Source organism: Otolemur garnettii, unplaced genomic scaffold, assembly GCF_000181295.1.
Source record: "Otolemur garnettii isolate 467f Iridium unplaced genomic scaffold, OtoGar3 scaffold00061, whole genome shotgun sequence".
Classification (NCBI taxonomy): domain Eukaryota; kingdom Metazoa; phylum Chordata; class Mammalia; order Primates; family Galagidae; genus Otolemur; species Otolemur garnettii.
Genome location: NW_003852456.1, coordinates 9,401,957 through 9,410,788, shown reverse-complemented (window position 1 = coordinate 9,410,788; position 8,832 = coordinate 9,401,957). Strand labels below are relative to the sequence as shown.

Genomic DNA, 8,832 nt, shown 5'->3' with positions numbered 1-8,832 from the left:
CTCGCCTGCTCCCGCCTAGCTCCACTGCCGGCGCTCCGGCTCCTGCTTGCCCGGTTGCTGCGGCGCGGAAGCGGGATCCTTTCGTGCTCATGCAAAGGCGCCCGGGCTCCCGCGGCGCCGCGTCGCAGGCTCCTGGGCCTTCGCGCCCGGCCGCGGTGCTGGCGCGGACCCGCAATCCAGGGGCGAATCTGAGCCTCGGCTGGAGGAGCCGGCCAGGCTCTGCGGGGAGGTGGCGGAGTCGGCTGCTCTTGGCTGGGCCACCTCGCTGGTGCGACCCTCCCCTTCCCGCCTCTTCGTCCCCTCCCCCACCTGCCCAATCAGGGTTCGTGGGCGCTTATTGTTTTAATGAAATGTTGCTTGTTGCTTTTTGGGTCCTTGAATGTGACTTTAGCTGCGAGTAACGTGTCCTCGCTCCCCTCGCCGGCTCTCTCGGAGGTTTTTCAGAGAGGTCTCAGCGCATCCATTTTCTCAGATCCTCTCCGAGGCAAGGATCTGGGGCTCTGAGTGCGCCTTGGCGCTCAGAGGCGGTGGCTGGGGCTCTCGGAGGGGGTCTGTGGCCGAGGACGCTCCCGGGTGTAGGCGGCGGTTCTCCTGGGCTGGATGACGTGTTGGGAGCCAGCAGATTTTCCCAGAAAGGTCTCCATGTACAGCTAACATCTTTAGGGCCGCTCGGGTTAATATATGTCGTCAGAGGCTCCCCACGCCAATCCCCGGGCGGCGGGGGCGGCGCCTCGCGCTCTCCGCAATAAAACTTTTTGATGTCCTGGTTGCTAATTGGCGAGGTCCCCTCCCAGGATTGGCTGCCTGTTCTTGACCAAAAGATAATTAAAACTGGGGAAGGCGGGGGGCAAGGGGGGGAAGCAGGGTTAAAAAAACTTTTTATCAGCCAGAGGTTAATGCAAGTGTTTAACAGATGTTTCGCTATTAAAATATTCCCCCCCAAGGCTCAAATATTGAAGAGTCTTCAACCAGGTACAGTATCACTCTGCTTTCTTTTCTGGTTTTAAAAAAATAACGCAGATAATGCTTTTCGGAGTGTTTTGTAGCTAGCTGAGGCAAGAAAATAGGCGTTCTCGTGCACTTTGGGGCTGCAGGGCCGGGACAGGGCGCGGCTGTGACCTGTCCGCGGGCTTTCTAACGCGCCATCTCGGTGGCGATTTCCTCACTCTCTGCGTTACTCGAATCCGCGCCATTTGCGGGGTGGTGTTCAGGTTATTGAGGCAACGTTTGGGGATCTTTGTTGAGCTGCCCTCTCCCCCCAGGGCGAACAGTCTCCCCGGGTCCCCGGATTGTAAATGCTCTTATTTCCACATCCTCAGGGACACCGGCCACAACGAAGACCTCGGGCGATTTCCAAGTGGAGGCATCTGATTGCCCGAATCCGTGGTGTGGCCAGCATCGGTGCGCCCCTGATTTCACTGGCCTGTTTGGTAAGTAACTGAATATTTTTTACAGCGTGTTCAGAGCTTATTTTGCCGTTTTTATGAACAAACATATAAATATATCTCAGCATTCCTGCCTCCTCCATAAAAGCGGGCATCTGTGGAGGGCAGGTTTAGTTATCGGAGGGGAACCATTAAACTCGGGTTTAAGAGGCAGGCCGGGAGGACGGCTCGTGGATGTTTAGACTGCTGGCCTCCGTGATCTTGAACGCATTATACCGGAAAATAGATCTGCGCTCGTGAGTCACTCGGCCGCGGGGCACCAGGGTTCTGAGAGAGCTGCAGGCGGCGCGGGGCTGGGGGTCAAGGGCAGGAGCTGAGACAGCCTGCAGTGGAGAGGGAGGGAGGCTGACGCGTCTGTGCAGCTCCCGCTGGGCGCAGCTCAGTGTAGGAAAGAGTGTCCACACGGTCTGCGGGCTGTAAAGGACGGGGAGGGAGTTGGGGGCTGAGTGTGCACAAGCCAGTCCTACCCTATGGTCGCCTCTGGGCCTGGACAGAGTGACCCAAAAGAAACCAACAACTCCACCTTGGGCGTCGGTCTTTGGAGGCCAGGCCCCAGGCTGCAAAAGAGGCCTCCGTCAAAGACTCCGCGCAGGGACAGACTTTGCCTTGCCGGATTGATCACCGAGGATCTGTTCTCCGTGGGCAAGGAGGGCGCCGCCCCAGGACTGCCGGTGACTCAGCGCCGGCCCTGTCAGCCACTAAACAGGGTCCCTGGGCAGCTGACTGAGGGATATTTTTTAGGCTGGCCGCAGCTGGGCAGTAGGACAGAGGGAGGCAAAAGCCCAGGCTGGGAGTAGCTGCAAGGCCCTGTCCTCTCAGTCAGGGGTTAATATATTCCCTGGATGGCCCGGCAGAGAGTCCTGAGGCAGTGAACCCAGGGTGGGGCATTGCTGGAACCAGCTTTGTGGGTGAGGACCCAGAGCTTGCATTTGGACTTCCACAGCTCCAAATCCCCAGCGGGAGTGGGGGGTGTCTGCAGTTCTGAGGACTAGGAGAGTTGTTTTTATTTTTTTAAGGCCTGGTTCTTGAAGGACAGGTAGAGTGGTTGTGTTTGTGTTTGTGTTTACTCAGACAGAGACGAACCCTGAATACTAAGTACTGGTAGTTCAATCCTCTTGAAATTTGACACATTTTTAAAAAGCCTGTTTATGAAAAGACATTTAGGGCTGAGGGGCAGGCAGGCCAAGTTAGATGGTTAAACTTGGGGGCTAGGAAAGATAAAATTTCAGGAAAAGAAGTTGGTTGCTTGCTGTTAGATCCAGAGGGAGTTTTGGGATATTTAGAAGGAGTTTGGGCGGATGAAAGAAGAAAGAGCCGGCTGTGGGGCTGTCCAGTGGGATGCTCTGTCCCCTCCAGGCAGTCTTCAGTTTCGAGACTTCAGAATTTGCCACTGTTAGCTTTTCTCAGACTCTTTGAATCAAAACAGAAAATAAGTAAATAGCTTCATGGCCCCAGACAGCATCCCAAGTAAGGAAAGAAATGGGTAATTTGGGACAGAAAAAAAAAATTGTAAGAGATGCCAATCTGAATACCAGCCCTCACTGTCAGCACCGTTATCAGGCAATTACTATCTTCTGGGTGGGGGTGGGGGTAAGGCTTCAAGTAGCTCAGATCCTCAAACCCAGAGACCACAGCCTATGGGAGATGGCCTGCAGGCAGCTTGAAGAGGAAACTAATGGGTGGACTTTAGTGATATCCCCAACTGTAGTGACTGGCTCAGGGAGCTGACTTTGACCGGCTGGACTCTGCCCTGAATAAACAATCAGATGCATCTTTGTTTTCCTTTTAGCATCCCTGGACACGTTTTGCTCCAGGCTTCCCAGGATGCTAGGTTAGCTGACCTGCTCCTTTGGAAAGCTGTGAGGCCAAGATGCCCCAAATTTAGGTGGCCTCTGCATCTTAGGGGTGGGGGGGGTGATAAGGGGAAATGAGAGAAGAAACATAGAGGTGCATCCCCACCTACATGTTAGTTTGGGGACCCCAGGCCTGGTCTGATGCACAAGTTTGGAGTGGCCCAGGGAGGCGCCATGATGCTCCCTGGGGGCCGTGGGAATAATCCCAGAGAGAGGTTCTTTCTGCTTCTCCTATAAAGCCTGAGCTGAAATCAGCCTTACTCAGGTTGGAGACTGTGTCCCGGGGAAGCAACCCAGGTTTAGGAGGATGTGGTTCTGTGTCAGAGGTCTGCAAAATAGACAGAACCAGATCCAAACATTCATCTTGCGCCCGTGTCTCTTCCCTTCTTCCTCCTTTCCCTTGAGAAGATTCGAAGGGAGAGGCCACGCATTTCCTCCCAAACATTTTGGTCTTCTGAGATATCACTGTTACAATCAATCTGATTTAAACCACAATTTAAAAAACCCATTTTAGTCCCTTTTGGGGGAAAATGTGGATTTTTTAGGGGTGTTCATGATTTTGAAAGCAAGGGCAATTTATATCCTGTATTGTGCTCATGAGAACTCAAAATAAACTGGACCCACAAAGAGCTAGGCCAGAGGGCTGTAAACACACACTTCACATTTATGGGATTTATGGCTGGATTCCCTTTATTGTCTTTCAAATCTTGTTTTGCCTTGTTTTATTAACCAACCTAGTAGAAAAGAATCTGCGCATTCCACTAAATTGCTATAATACTCTTATATGAGATAAATCTCACAAGATGCTAACCCCCTGAAGATGATCAAACCTGGAAGGTGACAGAAAAGAAATATTTCCTGGAAGGTGTAACTTCAGCCCCACCTGCTGCAAGGACAGTGCTTCTTGCCACAACCCTAACCCTGCCTAACCCTTCATTCCTTTCTGCACTTGGGTGGGACGGAGTCATTTTTAGTCCCAGAATATTTAGGACACCCAGAGCAAGGGATACTGTTTTAGTTGAGGCAAGAGTCTCCCTCTAAAAGTCCCTCCCTTTCTTGTTTTCCTTTTGAGAAATAGTTGTCAATAGACATGGCAAGTGACAGTGGCTCCAGAAAAGGGGTGCTTCTCCCAGGGTTGCTTAGATTCTACAAAGGAGAATGGAATTCGATTGAACTTTTACATGTTTATTTCAAAAAGGAAGAATAAGAAAAACTACTTTGGACTTTATGAGGTTTCATTTCTTCTGAGCAGTTTCTTTTGGGGTCTTGGGCTGGAGCTGGGATATTTGGGGAGTGGACCCTCGTCCCTCTTCCCCAAGCAGAGCAGATCTAAGGACATGGGAGGAGGAGGCGGCTGGTACAGCTGAATGATGGCCGGGAGGGGCTGATTGTTTATGAACCCCGTCAGCCCAGATCTGATCAGAAAACAGTTAAGTCAGTGGAGATTTAAAATCATGACTTACTTGGTGCTGTGTATTCTCTCCTCCTCTCCCTCTTCTCCTTCCTCCTCCTTCATCCTTCTGTCCTTTTCTCCCTCATAATTTGCCCTCCAAAAGTGTTTAAATTTACTAGATTTTTCCCCTGTCACTCAACCTGAGACTGGTGTAGAAGAATGAGACAGACACTGCTTTATAAGAAAAATCTCAAGATCCAATCTTATCCAGTAGAATTTACATTTTCTCCAAATAATCAATAACTAGATCTTTACTGTAACTGGGAGATATGTTGCTGTTCTGTTTATTGATAAGGGAGAACTAGATATTTTGCTAGGTACCTAAATCTATCTGTAAAGCTAAAATACTTATTCAGACAACAAGAGAACATAAGCTAATCCTGTGGAAGGCCTCACATGAGGTGTATATACATGGGCGGTATTATTAATGTAATTATACTAATCCTAAGAGGTCCAGTAAATTGATCTTTGCTAATCTTTGTTACCTGGTAGTAACATATGGAGTTTAGAACAAAACTGATGTAAGCATCAGCAGCATTTATGTTAAATATTCATTATTGTTTACAGCAACTCATTTACACACCAGCAATATTTTCTTTCAAGCTGGGGGAAATTGATCTTTCAACATTCAAATGAGGAAGTGAATATAAGTTTGCATCATGTCTTATAGAAATAGTAAGTAATAAGCAGTGAACTTGAATTAGCCTGCAAAGTAGTTTGGAGTTCAGAATAAAATCAGAATGCAGATAGAAATTTAAATGTTGGGATTTGTAGAAACCGTTTATGTGGCGGCAAGATTTGCTTGTGACTTGAAGCCCTGGCATGGTCCTGTGTAGCTGGGACTGCAGTATGCTCAGATTCCTGGAGATTTCTATAGTTTCCTTTGCAAACTCACATAGATGGATTTCTTTAGCTCTGACAGTTTCTTCCAAACCTTTTCTACATTCTTCTGAGGTCTTTGCTTATAGACAAGGGACTTGAACCAGGATGGTTAGGTTTCAGGTTAACAAAAAGAAACACTTTTATTGTCAATATTAATGGCAAACCTCGATTTTTACAAGGCTCCAGTTTAGCAGTACGAGCAGATCAAAAGCAGCTTGGCTTGATTTCTCAATATTCTCTGGAGCTTAGACAATTAACTGCAATTTTGCTTCTAACGAAACAACACAAAAAAAGTTAGTTACAGAAACGTTAAAGGGAGTCTTTGGCAGAGATTTTTACCTGTAGATAACATATTAGAATCACATACATTTATCTACCGAATTGAACTTGAGTTTTGAAGGAAAACTCCTTAAGAAAATGTTACATGAGCGATGGCACGAGGCAGTTTCAGTGTGTGCATTCCCTTTTTGCCTTTCTGGTTGGGTAAGGATCCCGCAGACCGAGGTCTCTCTGGTAATTTGGGTACACCGAGTCTCCAGTTAATGATAGATAATCAGCCTTTGGGTCATTCGGTCATTCTCTTATTACAACCCCCTCCTGCTCTCTCTGATCTCCTTTCAAACTAAATTTCACACAAACAAATAAAGCAAGACAGGGACAAGTTCTTTAAAAAAAGAGGGAGAAATATTAGAAACTCCTGATACAGAACTCTAAACAAGGAAAGGCAAGCTAAAAGAGGATAGGAAAGAACATCTTATCAAAATGAACATGGTGTGTACAAAACATTAAAAGGAAAGGCTCTGGTTTCTGTTAAAGTGACAGAAAATTAAAATAAAAATAATTGCAAGCAGAAGAGTTATAAACAGAGAAGGCAGGATGCTGGCTGGAAGTGCGCAGCACAAGGGGCTCATTTGTTGTTATGGATTACATATCTGCACCACAATTGGAGAGGTGCTATTTTGTTCCGTTTTCCAGAAGAGAATGGTTTTCTTTTTAATACTTGTGTGAGTGCCCAGCTAAGTGAACACAGGCCAAAACCTCGAGGAACAACAACAACAACAAAAAAATGGGATTGCATTCTGCTTGCAAAGAAAGCATCCAATTTCAAACAAAGAAATGGGTTGGGTAGAAAGAGGCATATAACTCCATTCAGAACACATTTGGGGACTTTGCTATAAATTGGTGTGGCTGATGGCTTTTTGTTTTGCTGACAGAAGGTGGACATCATTCACCGGATGTAGAACCAAAATCAACCCCCCCCTCCCCAGGGGTCTTCGCTTTCCCAGTCTCCATTTGCCTGTAACTCCAGAAAGACAAACTTCAGACTGACCAAGGTACATGGTAGACCAGACCACGCTGGGAAAAGTGTGCATGTGCCTGGTTCTAGGGGTGAGGGTCTCCTGTGAGAGCCAGAGCCTCTTTTGCCATTTTTCCATCCCTGCCTAGGACAATTCCCTTTGGCCTAAGTCCAGAGAAGCATCAAAGTCTACCTGTTAGACTCAGCATCTGTAGCTTAAGCAGCTAAGGCGCTAGCCACATACACCAGAGTTGGTGGGTTCGAATCCAGCCCTGGCCTGCCTACAACAATGACAACTACAACCAAAAAAACCAAAAATAGCCTGGCCTTGTGGTGGGAGCCTGTAGTCCCAGCTACTTGGGAGACTGAGGCAAAAGAATTGCTTAAACCCAGGAGTTGGGGGTTGCTGTGAGCTGTGATGCAACAGCACTTTACCCAAGGCGACAGCTTGAGGCTCTGTCTCAAAAAAGAAAGAAAGAAAGAAAAGTCTACCTGTTGGTGTCCAACCCCCAAGCCTTAGGTTTTCACTCCTAACAGAATTTGGCTCAGGACATGATCAGTCCAAGTTAGAGAGGCAGCCAGGTGTTGAAAAGTGTGACTCCTGCTTTGTCCCCAACTCTGAGCCTAGCACCCCCTTGCCTTACTAGTGTCAGCAGCAGCAGCTAACAACCCAGCTCTCTCTGGTGTTAGGGAATCCACACTTCTTTGTTTCTTCTAGGTGGAGCCTGAATGCCACCTCCTCCAGGAAGCCTTCCCTGATGTGACTTCTCCTCTTCCTCTCCCTCCCACCCCCTCCACCCCCAAATTGAGTCTTCTGCCACTGAACACTTTTCTGCTGCTCCAGCTTATATGCTTTGGGGTAGGACTCCGGCCACACGGATGCTACCTCCTGTGATTGTGGGGTCCCTGAGAGCTCAGCCAGCGCACTGCACCGAGAAAGGGAGGACTCAGAGAAATCCGGTGAATTCCACGCATCCCAACTGCAGTCGGATTATTGGGAAGTGATTACAGCTAGTGAAGGAGTTGAAAGGCGTCTGCCAGGGCGCAAACTTGTACCTCCAGGCCGCCTTTGAGACCAGCTTCGGCTGGATCTGAGCGTGGATGCCCGGCCTGGCCTCTCCGGACACCCATCCTTGAGCTCCGGAGTCAGCAGTGGATTTCCCAGAGTCTGCCTGAGCAACCCGGGATCAGCTCCTCGCGGTCCCCAGGCATTAGCGCTCCTGCTAACCAGTGGGGATGGTGACAGGAGCTGGGGGGACTAGGCTGGGTTGAAAATGAGACCGACGTGTCCGCCAGAACCACGCCGGATGCTGCCACGCTCAGGGAGTATCGGAGCATTTTCTCTGCCTGCCTTTTGCGTTCCTTCCCCTCCTTTCCAGCTGCCTGAAGACCCTGCACCCGACGGGGACTGGTGCCAACCAGGCTAGGGCGGCTCCAGGGGTCAGAGGAAGCGCTGCGGTGGCTGAGGTGGCGGCGCCCGGGAAACAGCTTTGGGCAGGGACCAGCGAGCGGCCGGAGCGGCCACCCGGGATTGAGGACGCGGGTTGTCGAGTCCTGGGGACAGGGGCCGAGCGGTCCTCCCATCCGTTTGCACTGTCGCTTTGCTCCCAGCTCCCTCTGGGTTTCGGACACTGAGGTGGGTGTAGGGGGGACCCTCGCTTCCAGCTGAGGGTCTCCGAGGACTTTTCGCTGGAGGCGGGCAGGAAGGGGTTAATCCACCCCCCCCCCCAAGTCCCTGCGCCTGGCGAAGGCTGCCGCTTCCCTCCGGAGATCTCATTAGGGAAACCCTCCCTCCCCTCTATTTTCCACATTTCCTCAATCAAGTGCCTTGAAATAGAGCTGCGCTAACAAAGTGGCGGGGAGCGCGCACACCTTGTCACAGCGGAGGCCGATCCAATATCT

At 49.7% G+C, this 8,832-nt stretch overlaps 1 long non-coding RNA gene across 1 annotated transcript; it reads left to right on the top strand.

Annotated features, from left to right (window-relative positions):
* The first annotated feature begins 904 nt into the window (after positions 1–904).
* On the top strand, positions 905–6,945 carry LOC111726328. Its single transcript, XR_002774133.1, has 3 exons — positions 905–972; positions 1,320–1,430; positions 6,848–6,945. It is a non-coding gene; the product is annotated as an uncharacterized LOC111726328 (long non-coding RNA).
* Positions 6,946–8,832: the final 1,887 nt, after the last annotated feature.